At 38.7% G+C, this 24,401-nt stretch overlaps 1 protein-coding gene and 1 pseudogene across 2 annotated transcripts in view; both read right to left on the reverse strand.

Moving 5' to 3' along the window:
* Positions 1 to 24,401, reverse strand: part of KCNAB1 (potassium voltage-gated channel subfamily A regulatory beta subunit 1) — a 292,035-nt gene that overhangs the window by 23,294 nt on the left and 244,340 nt on the right. The gene's annotated exons all lie outside the window — the stretch shown is intronic.
* Positions 1,880 to 1,998, reverse strand: LOC120599033 (uncharacterized; annotated as a pseudogene).

The raw sequence follows: 24,401 nt of genomic DNA on the forward strand, positions 1-24,401 counted from the left end.
ATTCAAAGTTTAATGGGAAGTCATTAGCATCTAGGTAAGGGAATGACAGGATGTAGTTATAGTTTAGAATGTTATGTCTGTGACATGGAGAACCACAGTGAGGGGACTAGAGGAAGTAGGAAGATCTTTAGGAAGGTATTGCAGCATTCCAGGCAGGAAATGAAAGTGGCTTGGAATAGGGAGGCATGAATTCAGATATAGTTTAGAGGTAGAATCCACAAGATTTGCAGAGGGACCTAATGTGGCAAGTAAGAGAAAAACAGGAACCAAGGCAATCTCCCAGATACCTGGTCATTTACAGCGATGAGGGCGACTGAGGGAAGAATGAGTTTTGGTGGTGGGGGCTGGCGGGTGGGATCAAAGGTTCCTCTTTGGGCATGCAAAAAAAAAAAAATTCCCATGAGATACTAAAGGGAAGATGTTCTGTAGAGATAATTGAATAAATGACACAGTAAGCAACCTGGGCCTGAGTTGATTTATTTGTTACCAGTCTATCAATTATACTAAAATTCTTGGAGCTAGGTGAGATTATGTAAGGGGAGTGTTCAGAGGGGAAAGAGAAGAGGTCCTAAGAGCCAGCCCAGGAGTCAGAGAGAGGACACTGCAGAGTCTGGGTCATCGGCAGCCACCGGGGCAGGAAGGAAGTCAAAGGTGGAGATGTTTGAGAATCAGGAGTAGAGAATGCTTCGCGAAGGAGTTGTGCGCACACACTGGAACATGTGAACGTTCAAGTCAGAGGGCTCAAAACAGCGTCCGCTGGATTTGGCCACAGGACAGGGAGGTTACTGCAGACCACGAGGAGAGCAGATTTAGTGTCAGTGGTGTGATGGGACCAAGGCCAGGCTGGCACAGATGGAAGAATGGGCGTGGGAAAAGAAAGGCTTTACAGACAACCTGGGGTAGACTCTAAAGCCTTCCTTTTCCTATGCTATTCTTCCAAGTTTGGAAGTGAACGGAGCAGAGATACAGGGCAGTAGCCGAAGGGGTATTTAGAGACAAGAGAAGATGCGAGAATAAGCCTGTATGCCCTTGGAAGTGAGCTAGCAAGAGGAGTTATTGACGATGCGGGCTAGAGGGATGGGAAAGAAAGCAGGGAGGGGGAGACTTGTTAAAGTGAGATGGAGGAGGGCAGAGCACCTGTGGGGTGGGAAAGACACTTCCATCAAGATGGTGGGACCCAGCGGATTTGTCGAACTCGCCTTCGGAAGACATGGGAGCTCCTAGTTGATGAATTCTATTCTCAATAAACTGTTTGTCAAGTGAAAAGGGGTGGACGTGCAAAGCGAGGAAAAGGTGAGCACAAATAGTTCTGAGCGTGGAAGAGCCTATGCAAGACACTCCATGCCCAGGCGCTTCAGTTGCTGAAGTAATTTCTTGCTCCCTGATTTGTTTGGCTGACAGTGGAGAAGAGCTTGGTGGAATGTGGAAAGAAGAACTCTGGGAGTCCTTTTGTTCTTTGTCATCAGCAAAATAGTTATCTTTGAGAACAATCTATCATGGAAATAGTATTATTGCAAGATTTGTAGTTTGGTTGGGTTGATCCCAGTATTACAATTTGAAAAAGAGCCAAGGGACAACACAAATTGTAATATGCACCAAATGAACACAGCTAGCTTTCTCTTTTTTTCTTATTTTTCCTTTATTGGGTGAAGGCACTTCTCACCAAGTTCTGAGAAAAAAGATGTCTTTAGAACCACATTGTAGTTATAATATCACAAATGGCCCTTGTCATTGTTACTAAAAAATTTATTTTATTTTATTTTTTTTTTAGGCGAGGCAAGCCTTGGTTGACCTCACAGGTTGCAAGGACCTTGTTGGCTTACAATCCCTTATTTTTTATTTAATTTTTTAATGTTTTAATTTTTAATTTTTTTTTTTACGCCTGCAGCACCTGGTCTTCCTCTGTGGTCTCTCATCCAAGTACTAACCAGGCCCAACCCTGCTTAGCTTCCGAGATCAGATGGGATTGGGCTTGTTCAGGGTAACATGGCCGTAGACCTAAAAAAATTATTTTAAAAACAGAACGTATAGAAAGGGAGAAAGTTCATGGCTCTTAATTTTCAGTTTTATTTGTAGTAAAAGCTTTAACTCAAGAGTTCTTATCCTCGGAGGAGGCTGCAGAATGCAGGGAGAAATTGTGGGAGGACTGAAAGGCCACTGTTGGAGACTCATGTTGCCAGAAATGAAATTTAATTTAATGCATATTAATTTTTTTTTTAATGTTAGAGAAAAATTCCGCAAGTGTTTAGGCGTCTAACAGGAAATCACCATACAGATGGCTGAGGTAGGTTTTTATACGATTCTACTATTTAAGGACACTAGAGGGCAGCATTGTTAAGAAAAAAATTAACCAAGACTAAATGCTTTTGTTTTACTTGCATATCATGGAAACTCATTTTAAAAGCCTCCTAAGTCACAGCACCGATTCCAAGTGGGGAAAAGGACCTTAGGAGGACCATTTAGTGCACTGCATTCACCTGCCCGTGGTAAAGGACACACAGAGAAACTGATTAGATCTGGCAACCCAGGCCTGAATGTGACTTCCCTACTTTTCCAGTGGTTCTCAACCGTGACTGCACGTGAAAACACCGAGGCAACTGTGAAAACTATACTACCCGGGCTCCACCGAAGCTCTATTAAATCGGAATCTCTGCGGGGGCGAGGCCGGCATCAGTATTTTAAAAACTCATCCCTGATGATTCCACTGTACTCCTCTGTGCCAGTGCTCCCAAAGTGTGGCCCCTGCTCCCGCAGCATCGGCAGCACCTGGGAACTTGGTAGAGATAAAAATCCTAGGGCCTTACTCCAGAGTCACTGAATTACCATTTGTCTGGGTGGGTGGGGCCGGGCAGTGTGTTTCAAGGAGCCCTCCAAACAACTCTGGTTCCGATTAAAGTTTGAGTACCATTGCTTTGTTTCAAGGCATAATTAAAAGCTTGAATATTATCAACAATTGTAAAGATTTCAGGTATGCTTACAAAATGCTGAGAGTGAATACACAAAATAATAATTGTACTACACAGTGGAACTATATGTAATTTTGTTTTATATTTTCCAAGTTTCTGTAAATGTGTTATCATATTTTTATAATATAAAAAAGAAGGAAGAAAAAAGATTCCCTAACGAGCAAAAGCACCACTTTAAAACACTAATATGTTATAAGTTAACTCACACATATGAGGCTTAAACAAACGAAGTCAAAAATGGTTGGCTCTTGACCGTGCCCTTCATGCGGTACAACCTGACTGCCAGCGGATCTGTTCTTTTTTAGGAGGAGTGTGGTGGTGGCTGGGGCACTGTTAGAACGCAGGGAGTTGGTTTCATCACAGGAGTCGTAAACACGTTTATTCCAAACCAGCTGCTTGTTATTTATCTAACTTGAGTGTTTATTTACTTATTTAACTTTGGAAGCTTGTGTGAGTGCTGGTTTATAATTCTGTCTCTGTGGCTTAGAGATTTCCTCTTGGTTCTTTATCAGTCTTTTATCTTCTTGGCTATGGAGAATCCTCCCTCTCTGGACAGAGAGGCTTACCCTTTCTCACAGGACTGGAAACTCACACGCACACATATAGTGACACCATGTTTAGCCTTAAAGGTTTGCTGACTCCATCTGCTTTGCAGAGCACACACCAGAGTTCAGAAGATGCTAGTTTATGTCCCATCATTGTGACTAACTTGGGCACATCCCTCGACCTTCCTGGATCTCAGTTTCTTCAACAAGAATGAGCAGATTGATATTAACCGAGCACACAGGTAATCTTTGTAATAACTGTTAAGGCGTGTTATATTTTAACCCCCATTTTATTGATGAAGAAGTTGAGGCTCAGAAAGATAAATTACTTGGGCAAGTTCTCAGGAGATAATCTATAAGACCTCTTCTAGCTTTGAAGTTCATCTTGGTCATCTTGGAAGGCTTTGTGCATAGCGCATTGTGGGAGAGAAGGTGGATTGGGGACAGAAAAATAACAGGGCACTTACTTAATTGATCCCATTGTGTATTTATGAACATGCGATGCCTTGTGTGTGGTTATATTTATCCCTTTGCTTCAATACACTGATGACTGTAGTTCATGATGTGTTTGAATGACTTGAGAAATATGAGCTATCTTTTTGCTTCCTTGAAGAAGGACCTTAAATCTGATGACTCTTTGAAAAAAACAAAAACAAAAACAGAAAGGGCTTGTGTCTGCCTCTGACCTGTTAAGCTTAGAGAAAGAAGGACGTTCACAAGGTAGTTAACAAAGAATAGCTTTCTGGATCAGGGCAGCAGCCAAAATGATTCTGTATCAGAACAGCCCAGATTCAGGAGGCTAGAAAGGGATACATGCGGAGCTTTATGTCTCCAAGGACGATGTACTGTCCTCACCCTGCAGCTACCCTCAGAGAACCCTCGCTAAAGGGCTCACGGTCCTCAACCTCTCTGCTCGGCCACACACTGGTTTTCCATGACCCGAGACAGTTTGAACTGAGCCTTTGCTATTGCCCAGATGTGATTTCTGAATCTTGTTCTAGAGTGTAGAATAGGTTATAGAAATGGAACACTTTCAGTTTCTACTCAAAGTCCAAAGTCCCTGAACGAAAACTGTAGTTGGTAAGGACCCCTACGTTCCAAAGTGAGGTTCGAGACCACCTATGTGAGCATGGTAAAAAAGGTTTGGCCATCTTTAGTCTATCCTCCACCTTGGAAGAATAAATGGGTGGTGGTTAAGGATGAGGGACAATTTAACTGGCCTTGTTTGAGGTCTTTGGCATTCCCTCCCACCCCCCACATGATGCCTCACATCCGCTCCATCTTTCACCTTATCACAAACTGAATAAAACTCCAGAACCTAAAAATCCCATTTGCAGAACATGCAAATTAACAGCTCCCTGTAGTATGAGCCTGAGCTTTCTGTGACTTTTGAACAGGCAGATGCAGGCTGTCCTCGAGATTCTGCTCATGCCTCGTTCAGCTTCTGCTACAGAGGGGAAGGCTATGTGATGCCGTGTATTTTTAGTATTATTTCTTCTTCCACCAGACGGGCTCTTTAATCCTAGCAAGAGATTGTTCATTTTACATTTAGATAAGAATGACCAAGCGACTTGCCTAAGGCGATGACATAGTGTTCTTATCTTTCAATATTACTTAATCTTTATTATTTCTCTGTAATCTTCTTATCACTACATCCAGTCTTTCCAGCTTCTCACCTAGACCCAGTACTGCCTGCTGACACTCCAAGAAATAATTATGTTGAATATGGATCATAAAATGACACCACTTCTTTCAAAATAATCTAAACATGGGCCCCACAATTTCCTCCTAACTATCAGTTTGTAATTCCTATGTTTGCTTAGTACTCAGTGGTAGTAATTAAAAGTGATTTCGGTCCTGATGAATAGAGTACAGTGCTGTTCTTGCATCTGCCAAATTCTATAGGACTTGTGAACAGCAGAATGAATTCCAATTCATTTAGAGACATTCAAAATGAGAGTAAGTGAACCCCATTGCCTTAAATTCCATCTGGAACAAGCCAACAAATAAACAAATAAATAAATCTAAGTGAACTGAAATTTTAGGGTAAGGGTGTGCAAATTTCTTAGATACCTGACTTACAGCTTCATCTGTGAAGCTATAGGTTATATAATAGGTAGATTGTAGTAAACTGGTTCTCGACATTAGCATCCTGGGGTTCCTTTGACGATATTATTGGTCAGTCTTTTAAAATGGATTTTTTAAATAATTTGGACATGAATCTTTGCCCGATATGGGATATCTCCCTGACACAATTAAAAAACCTAAAATTTGAAAAAAGATTCTCTTTCCTTGTAAAATTTTTGAGGTTTTGCTCTTGTCCATTAAGCCCCACAAATTTTATCCTAGAATATGGCTGTCTTAGTTTGTTTGGGCTACTGTAACAAAAATACCTAGACATATAACAAAAATACAAAAATACTATAGGTGGCGTAAACAACAGACTTTCATTTTTCACAATCTAGAGGCTGGGAAGTCAGATCGAAGTGCTGGCAGATTCTTTCTGGTGAGAGCTTGCTTTCTGCTTCCTAGACAGCTTCCTCTTCTGTGCCCTCACAGGCAGAAGGGATGAGAGAGCTCTCTGGGGTCTCTTTTATAAAGGCACTAATTCCATTTGTGAGGGTCCCACCCTCATGACCTAGTCACTTACATTTCCTCACCTCCTAATAGCATCACATTGAGGGTTAGGTTTCAACATAAGCGTTTTGGGGGACACAAACATTCAGTCTATAGCAGTAGTTTAGAATTCTCCAAGCAGGTCTTACCAGTTGCTCATCTCCATGAACACCTGATTTTGAATAACCTAATTTTTTTCTAGTGGATGTATGAGGGTGAATGATCTACAAAATATATGTAGAAATAAATAAGGAAATTAACCTGCTGTGTAGGTTTATTTGATAGAACCAACTTATTTTAATTTTAGAATAAGTGAAACTCTTCTTATATATCAGGAACAGTTATGGTGGAAAGTAATTATGATATATGATAATTAAAGCTATCAGTAACACATGGAAAGATACGATAGAAGTTATAGATATCCCTCATTTAACTATAATACATAAAAGACATTAAGATACTATCTTTGAGAATTATTAGTTTTTTATTTTGTGATCCTCTTGAGTTTGAGGTTACAATTTTTCTCACTGAGACATCAGGATGTCTCAGAGTTCTTGGTGTATCGATTAGGTTTTAGGTTATTTTTTTTTAATGGAGTAAGTTATTGAAAACCCAATTGAAAGTCCTTAAATTGTAAAAAAGATTTATCAGCTTTTGTCACTGGAAATGCAGAGGTTATACTTGCTTCAGCATTGGTTGTTCTAAGTCACTGAGGACCAATATTTTCTAACTCTATGCTCTGCTAACTCGGGCTGAATTCTGTTATGGCATTAAGGTGGCTGTCAGTGACATCTGTGGCTTCCTTGTCTGCCTTTGTCCAGTGCCATTTTGCTTCAGCATTTCAAGACTCCTAACATTCACTCTGATTGGGCTGCTTTGGTCACATGAACCAATGACTCTGACCAAGGACAAAAAATGGGCTGATTAGCTTAATACAACCCAGAGCCCACCTTGGAACTAAAGACTGGGTCAGTCGGCAGTCTGGGGGAAGCATCGTCACTCACACGAAAATCCGGGTGCCTGAGAAGGGAGGGATGATTGCTGGGCCGACAACCAGCAGTTTCCACTGTGTTCAGACTGGGCCAGGCCTGGCACACCAACAACAGAGGGGCAGGGAGAGCTAACCACTGAGTGCCTACTGTGTGCTGAGTTGTGTGCTGGGCGTTTTACCAACACGATTGCACTGAAGCTTTACAACAGCCCGATGAAGTGGTATTGTTACATTTTCATTTTACATTTGGAGAAATTGAGGCTCAGAGAGATTAAAACTTTATAAATCCAGTTTTGCATTTTCCTCTAAAACCAGCCCATCTACCAACCGCCATGCTCAAACAACATGAGCAAAATATTTTTTTCCCTTTCTCTTCATCTGTATTTATATATATCATGCCCATTTTTTTGATTTTGCTATTTGAAACACATAGAAGGTTAAAAGATCTCTATCTGAGGCAATAGTCTTTGGTCATTTGAAAAAGAAATGTATTATGCAAAACACTCAGTAAGGAATAGTTTTCCAAATGTTCATTGAGATACAAAAAAATAAATTTAACCAAACCCCACAAGTTCTACATGGCACTTAATATTTCTCTATCCATTATTAGTGAAACAATTATTTTCATACTTGGGAGTATCTGTCATTGCATTGTAGATATCTTACTCAAGACTTGAATTTCTGATCTTTTAAATTGTTGTAACGTCACCCTCATTGGTCAGAGAGACCGATGTGGAATCTTGACTCATAGCTTCTTATTCTATTATCCTGTCTGGAGCTTTTTATTTATGCAGCTGTCTGTGTATCAGCTTCTTGGGACAGGCTTTTAACTTTATTTTTAAAAGAATTCTATCTTGTGGATGAAAGATTAAAACAGGCAACTTGGCAGAGGATTGATAAGAGGAAAAAAATATTTATCCTAATGAGATTTTCTGCTGGCATATCTAGTTGCACACTGTAACAGGAAGCAATCTTTATTGCTTCTTTAAAAGTGTAGAGCTGGCCTTACTTCCTGTTCCTACCATGGGAGATGTCTGGGAGGAGATGCTATCTTAATCTTAATGATGTTAAAACCTGCGCCTCCAGCAGATGCACCCCCCTGGCAAACCTATTTCGGCTCTGCAGAACTTATCTGTATTTGTGAGATATCTGGTAAATAACCAAAAGGCAACTTTCAAACTTGACATAGTGGAGTGAATGATTTTCTCGGCTTTTCAACAGTGAACTACTTGATCAAGAGGAAATACTAACTGTGCCAATATTTTAAAACGAGATACCCGCTGCCCTATATGTTAAAATGTCAGACAGGTTGGTAGTGGCTGAGCAACTTCACTGCAAGAGCCACTGCAGAGGCGGCGGCCAGCCGGTCCCCCTGGTCTGTCCAGGGAAGCCCCACGTTCTTTGCCTTGTATCTGTTTTACTGTTCCACATGTTGTCTGTTTGTATCTAGATTTAATCTCTTTCTTTGGGGCTTTCTGATTTCTGAGGTTCTTCTCCATCCCCCACCCAAAGATGGCCGTTTCCTCTTATTTTCTTCATTAGAATCTAATGCTAAAAAAGAATTTAGCAAGATTTCGCATAATAAGATAGTGCTTCTTAATTATTTCTACCGCATGAACCACTCAATGCCACAAAAGCGCATGTTATTAGACAGCTTTGAGTTCAGCATGAAAATATCTGCAGATTCGTACCCTACACCATAATAAAGCATGGACTTTAAAATAATCATAACATTTTTCTTTACGAATCTTTGAGTAAAACTGATGGGAAATGTCTCATGTTTACTTTGTGGCTGTTCAGATCTCCTCGCCCTTCCACACACAACACACTTCCTGTGCTTCAGGGGAAACGCACGCCTGGTTGTGAGGCAGAGGGCGGCGGGAAGGGTCAGCGACTGAAATGGCGTACTGAATTGTCTCTCTTGGGAACTGATCTTTAATTAGATACCGAACCCTAGTTTGACCTAATTTTTTATGTCCTGAACTTTTATGTATTTTCATGCCACATTTATGACACTCCCTGATATACAAATAAGGGTCTTCTGTCTTCTGGAGTCTTAATAATAACCGTTTACACTAATTTAATGCTTACCCTGTACTTGGCCTTGTTCTAAACACTTTACGTATATTTAATCATTCAGTCCTCACAACAATTTTATAGAACTACTATTATTAGTCTTATTTTGTACATAAGGACACTAAGGAACAACGAAGGCGAGTAAATTATTTAAAGTTACCCAACTAGTTGAGTGTTGGAGCTGGGGTTTGGAAGCAAGCAATCTGGCTCTGGTCTGCTCTTACGCAGAGAGAACACTTTAGCATGTTAGAAAGAGGCAGACCTGTACCCTGCCAAGCGGACCAGGAAGCCCTGATAGAGCATGGCAGGTTACATTAAAGGAACAAAATGCTAACTGCAGAGCTCCTTTGGGAACCAACACAAATCATTTTCTGTTTCCTGGGATCATACACTTCACACAGGTGGCTGCCCCGTGTATATGTGTGTGACCACATGGCGTTTCTCTGTGATGCAGCAACGTGGACAGTTTCTCTTCCCTGCTTGTGACTCATTGCCTTGCAGCTTTTACATGTGAACCTCTTTCAGTACAGGATAGACACAGATGATGGAGTGAAGTGCTGTCTACAACATAAGGCAGGAAAAGGTAAGTGCTAACATAGAGGGAGAGACATCGCACTATACAGGTGTAAAAGAAGGGATGCTTAACTCCAACTAAGGGGGGGTCAGGGCGGCTTCCTAGGGGACAGTCTAGGCTGAGGAAACAAAGAGCAGAGCTATTCTAAACAAAGAGCAATTCTTTAAATTTTTTTTTTACTATACTTCCCAATCCGTTTTTTTTTTTAAAGTTATATTTGTTGATAAATAAAATAAGTACCTGTACTACCAAACTAATATGTTATAAAATATGTATAATGGCACCCAGATCTTGGCTTCGAAATATTATTCTCCATTAAAAGAAACCATGGCTTCTCAGAGAAATGGCTGATTACAAGGCCAGGGAAAGCATAGGTGAGCTTGGAACATCTTGTGCCGAGGAAGCAAAAAAGTCCTCAAGGAAAAAAAAAATATGGAGACATGCTTAAAGGACATAGAAGCCATGTCAAAGGTGCTCCAAATATCCATGTTTTGGGTAATTGTAGCAACACAAAAAATAGTGATAGTAATGAATTATAAACCACAGGATAAAATCAGAATCCATTAGTTCATACTGATATAAATAATTGAATAAGTTAATTAAATAATTATTCAATAACTGAATGAATAAATAAATAAATGGGGAGTAGGGAAAGCTCTTGCTTATAGCAGAAGGCCAACTGAAAAAAAAAAAGTAGAAAGTATGATGGAAATAGAAAATCATCTTTTGGCAAATACCATAGCACCAGTTCAGGCAAGAATCATTGAAGAGCGCTAAAATTAAGTAGGCAAAGTGTGAGAGAAACAGGATATTTTCATAGTTTAAAAGTATCTCCCCCAAAGATACTCATTAGGTTTATACTCTTGTTCTACATACATTTTACATATACTAAAGGAAAAATCGTAACTTTACAATGGAGAAACCTGGAAGGTATCACGTTAACCAAGAGATCAAATTTAACATCATCAGTCATGGGAAAAATAGACATTGTGCACTGCATGATATGATACACCGGAAAAATGCAACATCATTTCTGTGACACTGTTGCCAAAAATACTTGACTTGAATTTACTCACTAGCAAACATCTGACAGCTCCAGTTTAGGGACATTCTACAAAATAGCTGGCCAAAAGTCTTCTAAAGTGTCAAATTCATGAAAGACAAAGAAAAACTAAAGGACTGATCCAGTTTAAAGGAGACTAGACATGTGGTGATGAACAGCATGTATGAACTGCAAGTTGAATCTGGACCAAAAAAAGGATATTAGTGAGACAGTTGGAAAAATATGAATAAGGCCTGTAGACTATATAACATTATCGTGTCAGTGTTAATTTCCAGATTTTAATAATCATACCGTGGTCATGTATGATGTTAATACTTGGGGAAATCTGGGTAAGGGGTATATAAGAATCTTTCGTACTATTTCTGCCACTTTAAATGCCTGAAATTATATCAGGGGATAGTTTAAAAATGGAAAAAAATATATATATACAATAACTAGAAACTTTAAAAATAGTAAGAGATAAAATAAATGGGAATTATGTTTTCTTCTCATCCTGTAATGGATTAGCTTGCTTTGGAGGCCACAGAGGGAATAAGGCTGGCTCAACACGACTTGTTTAGGAAATGGCGGGTATGTCTGGTGTTGGCATGTTCCTGGAAGGATATGGTGAGAAATGGGTTGGCTTCTGGTGGTGGAATCTGGGATAGGAAAATTAGCATTGGCTGTGTATTTCTAAACTCCAAGGACTGTGCCTGGCCTCCAACAGCCATGAGACACTAGTTACTACTGACAACTCAACACCACTGATGTGTTTATCTCATTTGTATGTTTTTCTTGTTTTAATCTTTAGCTTTGTCGAAGTAACACATGCACATTGTTTAAAGAGTCAATGCTAAAAGGCTTGTAACAAAAAGCAGTAATTTTGACTCTCTGCCTGCACCCCAGAGACCATTTGCAACATATGTAGCTGTTTATTCTGGTGTGAATCTCTACATTGCTCAATAATATTTGTGCATTACTCTTTGAGTCCAGCTTTTTAAGATATTATCTACTGATATCGCATGGAAGTGAGGGTTTTAGCTACCACTCATGTACCCTTCTGTCTTTACTCCCTTCCCAGTATATGCGCATCTCAGTTTAGGGTTAAATTTGTATTCTGCATTTGCATTTTAATGAATGCAGACTTCGTGTCCACTGCTGAGCTAGGTAGTTTTCAATGATCACATTTCCTTCCTTCTATAACTTTTTTCATTTTCTTTTAGGTGACGGTCACTTTGTTAACAGTTTTATTTGGAGCCATAGCTAAATTTCCTATACTTTGTGCAAATGTCTCTCAATACAGTTTTCCACATGGTCAAGCTTGTGAGAAACTCCTTCCTTTTGTTTTTTTCTGGCAACATCCCATCTGAGCCCGCCATCCTCCTGCCACAACCTACACTGGTTGCTCTTTGTCCCTCCTGCACAGCTGTCAACCTGGCACTTCTCTTCTCATTGTCCTGGAAATTCCCTTCCGTTTAATGAGTTGGATCCCACGGCTTCCCCCGCTGTGGCTTTATTCTCTCATTTGGTAACATTTTCCAATAGTTTCTGAGGATTGCACTTGGGAGATAGGAAAGTAAAAATGTTACTTCCTCACCCTTGGTTGGTAGCTGGTCCACCATCTTTTTGCTTAGAATTCTGAAGGCTTGCTCTATAGTATTCTGGTTCTCAATTTTGCTGTTGAAAAACTCTGGACAATCCTTATTTTCGGTCCTTCATGTGTGTACTCTATTAAGTCTCCGGAATATTTAGGATGCTTTTATCTTTTCAGTTGTAAAATTTCATTAGAATGTTTCTTTGTGTGGGTCTTCATTCATTCTCTTGGGTACTTGGTGGGTACTTTCAATCTGGAGACTCACATTCTTCAAATCTGGAAATTTTCTTATATTGTTATTTTCGATAACTACCTCTCCTCCATTTCTTCTGTTCTTTCTTTAAATATCTTTTAGCAAAATTGACGTTGGATTTTCTGAAAAGAACTCTAATTTTCTTATCTTTTCACTCCGATTGTCCATGGTTTTTTTCCCCCCACTTTTGAAATATATCCTCAACTTTAATGTTTAACACCTTTATTGACTTTTAAAGATTTTTAGCCATTATATTTTTAAATCTCTAATATTTTTTCTAATTCCATGTTGTTCTTGCTCTCTTTCATCCTATTCTTGTTCCATTGATGCAATATGTTCTCTTATCTCAATAGATATATTCATTACTGTTTCTTTGAAATTTTCCGTGTCTCTCCGCATTGCTCTTTTCTTCTAAAGCACTCACTTCTAGGTGGTAATTAGGTTTGTTCCGTTACCAAATATACTTCCAGTTTCTATGCTAACAATACAACACTTTCCTTTTTTTTTCTCCAAGTAAAGGAGAATATTGCTAATACTGAACTTTCTTTCCCTTTCTACTGTTTCCCTGTTCCCATCCCTTCCACCTACTTGCCATTAAAAAATAAAATAAAATCCAAAGAATTTTCTTGCATAAGTAAGTAAATTCTGTGTTGACTGTATAAAGTTTCAGAAAGTTTTCTAAAAGCATCTCCTTTAATTCTCATTAGTTTTGTATGATCAGCTTCACTGAAGCTAGTGACAACATAAGCTCATCTTTCAGAATTTAATACACATAAGCAAAACATAACATAGAGATACATTTAGACAGGATGAATGAATTCCAAACTGAGAGATTGCGGTTTTGTGGCTTATAATCTTTTCCAGTGTTTGAACATTGACAAACAGTTATTCCCCAGAGTAGAAGTGACACTTCTAAAAATCTTCAGTTTCCTGGGGAGGGTTTGTGGCAAGAGTAGTGATGAGGTATGAGGGATATCTATGTATAATTTATAGGTTTTATACAGGTGGCCAACCGACTTATTTTATAATTTGTAGAGACTTGAATCTTAAGCACACAAGGTTTTCCTAAACTTCCAATTATATTGGACATATGGTATTTTCTTATAGAGTAAACAAATTTGTTTTCTGGAACTAATGGAAGAGTTATTTTTTTTTTCATGTGTAATTTAAGTTGGATTGATTTTAAAATTAGGTATTTAAGTATACGTAACTGGTATGTGGGACAAGCTTGACTCATGATAATGTAATCAAAGCACAACTTTATTTTTTAATCTCCCACTGGCTCTTTATATCCTGTGGGAATATAAAGATGTCTCTTGGCCCTTATAAAAATTCAGTCTGGCCCTACAGCTTTTCTGCCCACCCTGGGGTAATAGACAATCCTGACATCATTTCAAATCATAAATACAGCTTCCATAGATCTCAATCAAAATTCCAAACTAAAATTCTTTTCCCTTTCCTAGCTGGGTCCTGCTTAGACTGGAAGCCTGCAATAAGGGGTGACCTGCAGGCTGGCAGGTATCTCTATTCCTCTACTTCCTACTTCTCCTCTGGGCCCTTTTCCTACTGGTTTTGGGTGTTCAGCTCCAGTCCCCACCCTCCAGAAAGCTATCCTTCTAGAGGACAGGACCCAAGATGACCCCACACAAGAAACATTCACAGATGCCCTCCCTGTCACACCCAGGAAAGGAAGCATTCTCCTGGCTATACCACTAAAGTAGAGATCCAGCCCACTTCTCCACCTCTAGATTTCCCAGGCATGAGTAGGCTCCCAAACCACTATACTCCCCAGCTGTGAAGGTCATATTTTAAACAATATGAGTAACCTCGCGACTCCCCACCCCCAACCAGGGTGGAAGGGAAGGGGCAGCCCTCTCGCACTGCTGGAGCGGGTGGTGCTCATAGCGTAGTTTTCTCCAGATACGCCCTTCTCACTAGATCCTCTCCTCCTCTCTCTGAACCTTTATATTCTTGAAGCAAGTGACGGGGCTCACAGTCACAGAACTGAGAGCGTGAGGTGAAGAGGAGAAGGGAAGCTCATCTTTACAGAAGAATGCCCACTCATAAATGGGGAAGGTTCGCAACCCCCATTGTAATAATGGGTGCAGGCAAGGATGCTCAGTGGATGCTAAAACCAGGTTGTAAGGGACCAGGCTATTCACCTGGTCTCAAAGAATCACGTCCCAGGTTATTGATTAATTACGCAGTCAAAGAGGTACCACCATGGTGGAGAAAGTTGGTAGACATCATCTTAACCAAGTGATCAACCTTAACATGACACGTAATGGGACACAATGACCCTCCTGGGCCCTCTGAGGGATACACTGAGAAGGACCCAACATCACCTGCATAGTCTTCTTCCAAAAATACTCAATCTTAACCTGATCACGAAGAAACTATCAGACAAATCTAGACTGAGAAACATTCTCCAAAGCAAGCTGGCTTGGATTTTTTTTTAAAAAAATGTTAGTGTCATTAAAGAGGGGAAAAAAGTTAAGGAACTATTTTAGACTAAAAGAGATTAAAAGGCCATTACAACTAAATGCAATGTGGGATTCATGGACTCGCCTCCCCCTCACCCCTATCCCCCAAACCCCAAATAAATCCTGTAAAGGACGTTTTAGGAAATGTGAATATGGCTCATATATTAGATAATAGTGATGTAGTAATGTTAAAGTTCTTGGGTGAGATGATTGTGTGAGGGTTATACAGAAGAATGCCTTGTTCTCAGAAGACAGGAGAAAGTATGGGTGAAATGTCACAGCAAGGGCAAGGGCAAAATAGAGGCAAAATACAGCACAATTTGGTCAATCTAGGTGAAGAGTATTGTATGATTACTTTTCAATTTTTCTGTACGTTTTAATTTCTCAAAATAAAAAGTTGAGGAAAGAAAGAGACATGGAACCAGCCCTTGCTCATTTCCTTTGCAAGTATATAAATGAAGATTGGGCATCTCTCTGAGATTTCATTTCAGTTGTGTCTTGGTACCCGGCTGAATCATCAATTATTATATCGTACGCATCTCTATTCACCAAATTATAAACATACATAACAATAATAGCAACCTCAAACTATGTGTACAAGGCATTACAATTTATAAAACATTTTCACTTAGGTTATCTCATGCTATCTTCACAACAGTTTTGGAAATAGCTAGGTAACATTTCCGTTCTCCCCATTTTTCCAAATGAAATGCTGATGAAATGTGTTCATAGTCTGAGCAGCTCAACCAAGTTCACATACCGTAAACTAGCACCCTCACCCTCTGATTGCAGACCTCCTATGTTTTTACTACACATATTACATACTCGTACACCTTGCTACTTCATTTTGTACAGAGATTAAGAGAGAAACTTAGGATATTTGTTCATCCCCACTGTCTGAGAATTCCAGATTAACCACAGCACAGGTGACTCTGCTCACCCCACTGAATCAGCATGCTTGTAAACCCCACGTTTATGTGAGACACTGCTGAGTGACAGGCTGCTAAAATCTACAGCCCCACCTGCCAGGGCCAGTGAGCTGGGTGATGTTAGTCTTCGAGTCCTACCCATGTCATTGCAGATCAGCTGCATCATAATGAGAAACTTATAAAAATGAATTCCCCTGAGACTGAGTCGACATCCCCTCAGAATATGGAGGTAAATCTTGTCACAACTCCAGCTATCTTTCAGGGAGATGATAACTCCCACGGAAGGAAGTTCACATGAGTCACAAACCCACAGCCCCAGAATACTAAGCAGCTCTGTTTCCACCTGACAGCTGGGGTGAGCAGAAGCCATCTCCGTTCTCTGTCTGTCTCTTTTTTTTTTCCTTAAGAAAAAAAGAAAAAGAGAAAAAAACTGAACACTGCTCTTTCTGAGCTTGGTGAGGACCACAGATATGTGGCCGGGAGTTCCAGCAGGCCCCCAGACACTTGGCCCATGTCATTTCTTCTGTGTCTTACGAAAGCCAGGAGATGCATCTATTCTACCTTCATTAGAAATGAAACCTACCTTTCACTGAAAATGAAAGGAAAAGAAGGGGAGAGAGAATAGAGAAAGTAGCTAAATTATATAGACTATGAGCATATTCTTCTCCATGATCCTTCCTTCCAACCAGGACTTTGAAGAATGAGGTTGGGAATCTTTGACTTCCAAAGAAAGCACAAAATACAGCACCAGATGATTACAAATTGTTATTTGGAATATAGTTTTCTTTAAAGTCAGCCCATCACATATTTTCTGCAGCCTTGGCAATTTTAACTTCTCAATATGCTCTAGTGGAAGTAGATTTTCTAAAGATCCTGTTCTCTCTATGGAACCCAGATGGGAAAAGGTAATTTGTTAACCAGGGCCCTGTTCCTGATAGATGCATATCAGAGGGATCCATGTTCAGAATTTTGGGACTCTCTGTTAGCTCTGGAAAATTTTGCTTCAGCTTTAGAAGACTCTGCAGATCTGAGGCAGCATGTCAACAACTAAGTGGCAAACTCTGTAATGTGCCTTTGTTACTGTAGATTATTCGGTTCTGCTCTAGAAAGTAAGAGAAGCAAACAGATAAGGAGGATAGATGATACTGGGTAGAGAAACAAGTAGCTTGTGAGACAGGCAGAATTCACATAGTGTCTATGGTAAAATGAAGTGGATTAGTAACCTTTGAGTCATAGTAACCATAGACAAAGCAGAGAATGTGCGTGCTGACCACAGAGAGGGAAGGATGGAAAGATGTGACATTCACAGTACATCTGTACGCGTCTAACACCTATCATCCAAGATACACTAAATATATATGAAACATGAAGATTCAAAAGAGGTCTTAAATCAGCCACCCAGGACCCCGTTCTGTGACCCTATTCAGTGACCCCATTCTGGCCTCAAAAATTCTCTGCACTAGAAATGCAGAGAGTCCGTAGCTATGCTTCAGGCTAACTGGTGAGCTACAGCTAATGGCAAGGTGGATTTGTCTCTGAGGCTTTTAAATATAGCAAGTGTACCATTGACCCAGGCACCTTCTGTCTGCTCAGTTCCTTGCTCAAAACTCAACTTTGACCGCTATAACCAGGCCACCATAGGGAAGGCCAAAGTGGCTGAGAGAAACAACAGATTATATGAATACTGCATGCCCCAAATTCAAGTAGTTGGGTCCTTCTATCTGCTTATACTCTATCCTAATTGATTGAATCGCTCCCATCTCTTCCTCCTTGCTTCTCACTATGCTTTTCACTTGGTTTAATAAAGCATGTAATTTATGCATCTTAATCAGTTGTGGGAGCCTTTCCATTTTGGGACCTCTAGGATTACTGTGCAGTAGATTTAGAGACTACTATTGCATCAAGGTCATTTCCCACATGACGAATTTACAGAAGGACCATGCAAACAATAACAACAACAACAAAAAAGATAGCTCAACCTTTGTGAATAATTACTATGTACTAAGCAACATTCTAAGCATTTTGTATATATTATCTCAAATAACCTTCATAATAACCCTATTGGGTAGATATTATTACTTGCAATTTATAGATAAGTAAACTAGGGATAAGAGAGATTAAATAAACTTGCCTAAGATCACATAGCTAGTAAGGAAGAGAAAGATGATTTGAACTAGGGTCTGTCTGACTCCAAAGTCATGCCCTGCTTATTCTGGGTGAGGCCGAGCCATTTCTCCCATATCCTTCTGGGTTAGACTTCTCTTGGACACCCTATCTAACATCTACCTGGCATACTTCCTGCTCCTCTCCCAGGACTTATTCTTTTCTCTGTGCTATTATCACTCTCTAATGTAATTTTCTTACTAATTTATTGCTTGTCTCCTCCACAAGAATGTAATTTCTGTAAGGGCAGGATGTTTGCCTGATTTATTAATTTTTGCTTCTCTTAGTGCTTGGCACGTAGTAGATATTCAATGAATATCAACTGAATGAATAAGAGAATCCTATTATTGAGTTTTTCTAGATACACATTTGAAAATAAAGTCACAGGTTCAAGTTTACTTTTTGACTGAATAGATTAACCCTAGACAGTCTATGATTACATCAATTTTAAAGGTAATCTAGGGTTTCAGAACAAAATTTCAAGGAGGAAAAAAATGGGTAGAAGAAAATTCCATTGCTAGCTCTGTACCTTGATTCCTCCCTGGCCTCAGCACAGACCCTGGTTGACCCTATGCTTGGCACCTTCATTTGATTTTCATCTCATTATAATTTCAGGGTCTTGGACATCTTCTATGGTTACCTCTGAGAAGAGATCCAGGGAAAGGGGAGTTTTATATGTACATGCATTATGTGGGGCGTTCTGGAAATGGGGTTATGTTTGTTCCCCTTGCTGTGAGTGAGGTGCTGGACTTACATTTTTAACTCATTCAGAAGTCACTTTACGTGTTACTTCCATTTTCAGGTGAGGATATGGAGCCTCAGCAAGGATACTTATTAACTTGTCCTTAGTAATCAGTATAATAGGAGCAAAGCCAGGATTTGAAGCTGTGTCCATCTAATGCACCCCAGTGCACTCCGCAGAAATGTTATCCCAATGAGAAGGAGACCCACAATGAATAAAAACAGGATTTTCTAAAAAGCCACACTGGAGGCTGAAAAAAACTTGAAGTGAACCCAACTGTCCCCCAAGGTTGTTTCTTAGAATGAATTTCCCTTTTTATGACATGACTTGCTGTTCTGTAAAGGATAAAACATCAGCCAAATAGGTCTAAAGTAGCAGTAAAATTTTTGGTAAATTCACAGTTAAAATGGAAATAAAATTGATTTGTAAAATGGGAACACTTTTTTCTTTGCACCATAATCTTGGTAGGGTTTGGTTAATTTTCTTTCATAGGAAAATTATTTTCTCCCAATTAATTTCTTGAAAATTCAGCTGTTCCAACCTTTTCAAGCCAGCAGGTTAAATTGTTCTAATGGATACCAGAGTCCCTAAAGAGCCTCCTGGTCAGGGACATAAATAAAGTGTGTGAGATAATTTTAATTTGATATAGTAATCCTCAGGGGCAACTGAACTGCTAAAGAATCATCCCTCCATTCATTTCTGTTCATGTAGGTATCTGTCAGATTCTGAGAAAGAGATCTGGCACCCGGATGCTGTTTTTGTTGCAGAGCAAGAAAAATAGGACGTAAGAGTGTCCTGGGGCTGTTTGCTAGCAACCCATCCTTCTTAACGTCACCCTGAAATATGCTGAACCAGATTAAGTACCAGGAGGGTCATAGATGCTAGGAAACCGAAATAGGTTTTCAAGTAGAGAAAAATTAAGTTGGATCTCTTTAACTTTAGGGCTTCATTCATTCAATCAGACACTCATTCACTCATCCATCCATCCATCCATCCACCCAATAAATATTTATTGAGTTCTGCTATGTGTCTGTTTCTCTGTTAGACTAGAAATAGAGTTTATAGATTGGTGTGGTCAAATATAGTAGCTACTAGCCCCATGTGTCTATTGAGCATTTGGAAACGTGTCCAAATTAAAATGTGCTATAAGTGTGAAATATATAACAGATTTCAAAGACAATATGAAAAAAGAATGTAAAATTATTTCCTTAATAATTTTTATATTAATTACAAGTTGAAATAATAATTTTTTATATATTGGGTTAAGTTAAAAATTATTTTTACAATTAATCTCACCTATTTCTTTTCATTTTTTAAATGTAGCTAATAGAAAATTTTAAATACATATGTGACTTGCATAATATTTCTGTTGGACAGCACTGTTACAGACTATATGCAGAAGATTTTTTATGCATTTATGATTTTTGGAGACAAATTGAGGGTGTTTTACAGAGAAAATAAAATATAAAGGCAGAACAGATGATCCATTGTGGTTAGATGATATTTCTAGGTTTTAGGTCATTAAATTTTTGTTCTGAAAACTTTACTTTGGATACTAAATATCTAGGCCCAGAGTCCTGGACTTAAAAAAACCGTAGAAAAATTGGGATGCTGCAGCGTTTGCCACTGTCTGGTATTTCCTGAGCTGTCATTGGATATACTAGATTCTTGAATATCCATAGATTCCTGCTTGCATATGGTGACACTAAAAAAGATAGCTTAGAAAGAAGTAAATATTTATGGAAGGGGTTGTTTGACATGGTGATATTATGGGAATTAAGTGAAGCTAACTTTGATCTTGTCTCTCTTATTTGAAATGAAATGTTTGGGTTATTTTACATCTGCATTGACTTGCTAGCAGGAAAAAAAATAATATGAACTGTAATTAGGTTGGGAATAATATCTAATGACTCAGGGAGTCTATGAGATTAATTAATTTTGGCAAAAAGTTCTAAATAAAAGTTAGAAGGCTTAATTCCAAGTGTTTTTTAAACTAAATTTTAATTTAATTTAAAAATCATCATATTCTCAGATTTCCAAATTAGTGGGCTTTCTTCCTTCATTTAAAAAAAGCTAAATAAACTAAAATAGCTCTGATGAGCACCAGAGGCCCGCAGCAGCCTCCTGGCCAGAGACATAAAAATGCATATTTTTCTCTCCGTTATTCACAAATGGTACATAGTATAGGCTCCCTTCAGGCCCACAGTCATGCTCATTTTGGCACTTGGGAATGACAGAAAACCAAACAAAAAAAAAACAACTCCTAGTGTAGGTCCTCAGACACACAAATGTTCTGTCTATCACTGTCCAGTATGACTCATTGGAATAAACTTTCTCTTATCTAATGACCTCAAGAGAAGATTTTCAAATACACATTGGGGATCTATGGAAATGAGAGAATTAAGAATATGAGTATTATGAAGCACAAGGAATTGCCAGTGACTACAGGGAAGAACACAGCAGCATGAGAAATAAGAAATAGAATATGTGCTGATTTTTTCTGGGATTGGAAAATATGTCATCGATGCCAGATATTGTAGCGGAGACAGATGGCATGGCAGATGCTGTGAAAGAAAAATGACTTACTACTAGGTGAACCAGAAAAAGTAAACATGAAGGACAGAGGGAAAAGTAGACGAGTTCCGTTGTCCGGAACATCTTCTCATAGCTGTAAAATGTCTAATTGTAGTCCACAGGGTTGCAGATTGCAAATGAAGTGTTACCCCTTTTCTCCACTGATTGCACATTTGGAATTCTTTTGAGAGGACTCACTAGTCATCTGTTGGTTTTCTAAAGAAGAAGGGAAGAGAACAACTCATTGGATATATGATGCCAGTATATTATGAAGAAGATGTTACTGCTAATACTTTTCTGGCCCACTGGTTGCTATATGATATATCGAAACTGGATGAAACTCATTCTGGTCTATTTTAGAAATGTTCCCAATTAACATCCTTTCATGGTGCAAATTAAATAAACAGGGTTGGCATTTTAATACATTTAAGTCAAAGTTGTTTAAAATGTGTCTTAGAAAGCTGGGCTGGGTTCTTTCATTAGGTCCTTGGGGTTTAAAATATGTACCTCAGCACAATTATAAATTAGTTCGCATTGTGGCTCCATAGGTTGTTAGGAAATGGTTGAAATCAATAAAAATGGTCTACAAATGCTACAGGTCTACTATAAGATACCCGGACACATATATACAGTATGTGCCAATATATGTAGGTTTAATGCATATTAAAAAAATTCAGCAATATGCACTTGGCAACCACTGTTGCATCGCTTATATTAGACAGAAATGAATGTAATTGAGCCTAAAATTGCCAGTGTGAGTTGCTGAAATAAGAAAAGTATGAGAATGATATTTAGAATTTTCTGGTCATTACCAAATAAGTAAATAAAATAAAAGTGGCTGAGCTATATCTAGTGATGCTTTTGTCACTACATTTGGTGAAGAATTTGAATAATTAATTAAAGGCTATGGTGTGATATTGACTAACAAAGAATTACTCTAGGGCTTTCAAGGATAATTTTGATTATATATAACATTTACTTTCTGTATTGTTTTAGAAACATTAATAGCCCTCCGAAGGTAGACTGCATTGTGCATGTACAACTTTCATCCGCATACACAAAATTATTGCAAAAATGAATCTTAATGACAACATGGAATCCAGAAATAGCTTAGACACCGTTTTTTTTTTTTAGAAGAGCAAATGCACCCAAGGCCACCTGGCAAACCCTATCTATTTCTTACTTTCTCCTTATTCCCTATTTCTTCTCCCTATTGCCCAGATCAGTCCTTTCCTCTGTTATAGTGAAGTACAAAAGATGAAATGTAGAGAATGAGTTTGCAGAGACTAGTATCAAACTGTCATTTCCATCTGGCCCACCTCGGAACAAATGCGTTTACGAAGTTTGAGGTTACACATTTAATGAAATCGAGAGAGAAACCACAGAGAAGCTAGTTCGATCTGGAGCAAGTCCTGCACGAGGAATTGCCTGTGGTGTGTCTTGCAAGCCATCCCTGAGGAATAAGACTCAGAGCCTGAAGGGCTGGGTAGGAGTGGATCAGCCCCTGGTGGGGTGGGGGTGGAAAGAGCAGACTACATTGCAGCATAAGGTAGTTGATTGCTGCAGAGCCTTGTTCCTTGACCTGTTCAACAAGTACAAATCTCTGTTGTCTGCCACTCTTCATTAGATTTATGAACCTGGACAATGACTCATGATAAAATAGCTTCCTATTCTGCTATGTGGAAGCTTCTGTAAGAAAATCAGGGAAAATATAAATGCTCTCTGATTCTAGCAGAGGCTGGACAATGCTGCAGTTCTGTTTTTAAAACAAGTTGAAGTACCCTTTTAAAAGATTTCAACACGTAGTCAGTGTTTATACAACAGACGCTATTATCTTATCAGTATCACGTAGTTTGGCTCCTAATTGAGAATTTCTTCCTTCTTTAGGTACATAGTGCAAATTACACAATTGTCTGTTTGAAAGACTCCTACATTATATTCCTAAAATTAAAGATAAGGGTGGAATGGGCAAAACGAGAAAAAAAAAAGACTAAAATATCCAGATGTTCTTCTATGCTGTATATAGTATAATTACAAAGCACACTTTTCCAAAAAGGAAAATAGTCACTAGGCACTTCAAATGAGAAGCAATTTCATTCTTTCACAGGCCCCACTAAATGGCATTTTTTTGACACTTTTACTCAGTAGCTTTAACACTCCGTTTTAATGTGTCATTGAGAACAACGTAACATTATATTATCCTTGCAATAAGCACTTCTTATACTAAAAACTTTATGATTTGCTTCATCAAACACTTATTCTTTGCTTTGATAAAAATATGCATTTTTAGGTCATTTCCATGGATAATTTCTTATTATGAATCTCCAACAGTGATATTGCTTTGTAGTAAACTCCTAATTTACTCAGAATCAAGAAAGCAGAAAACTCTAGGAGAAAATTATATACATAAATATGTATTTTAAACATTGTAATTGAGAGATAATGGCAAGGAAAATAACTTCAATAACATTTTTTTTTATCAGAAATGAAGCCTACCGAGAAATTCATATGTTTTTCAATTATTTATAACTTCTATAACCCAATAGCAAAAATAAATCTCTATGGAATCTGTTTTATTACAAGATCCTGAACTACCTTTTGAACGATCAAGGACGATTTTACCTTCAGTGTAATTTCATGTTGATTATTCTAATTCTTTGAAAATTTGTAAATCTAGGTCATATCATAAACCTCAAATAACAAGAACATTCTCTTTTTCCCAAATATTTTTATTCTCATTCACCTTAGATAAGTGATAATCCATATGATTACAAACTTCAATTAACTAGAACATTCACTTTAATTTGTCCTCCCAAACTATCTCCTTTCTCCATCATCCTTGGTAGGTTCCAT

Source organism: Pteropus medius, unplaced genomic scaffold, assembly GCF_902729225.1.
Source record: "Pteropus medius unplaced genomic scaffold, Ma_sr-lr_union100, whole genome shotgun sequence".
In the NCBI taxonomy this organism is placed as follows: Eukaryota; Metazoa; Chordata; class Mammalia; order Chiroptera; family Pteropodidae; genus Pteropus; species Pteropus medius.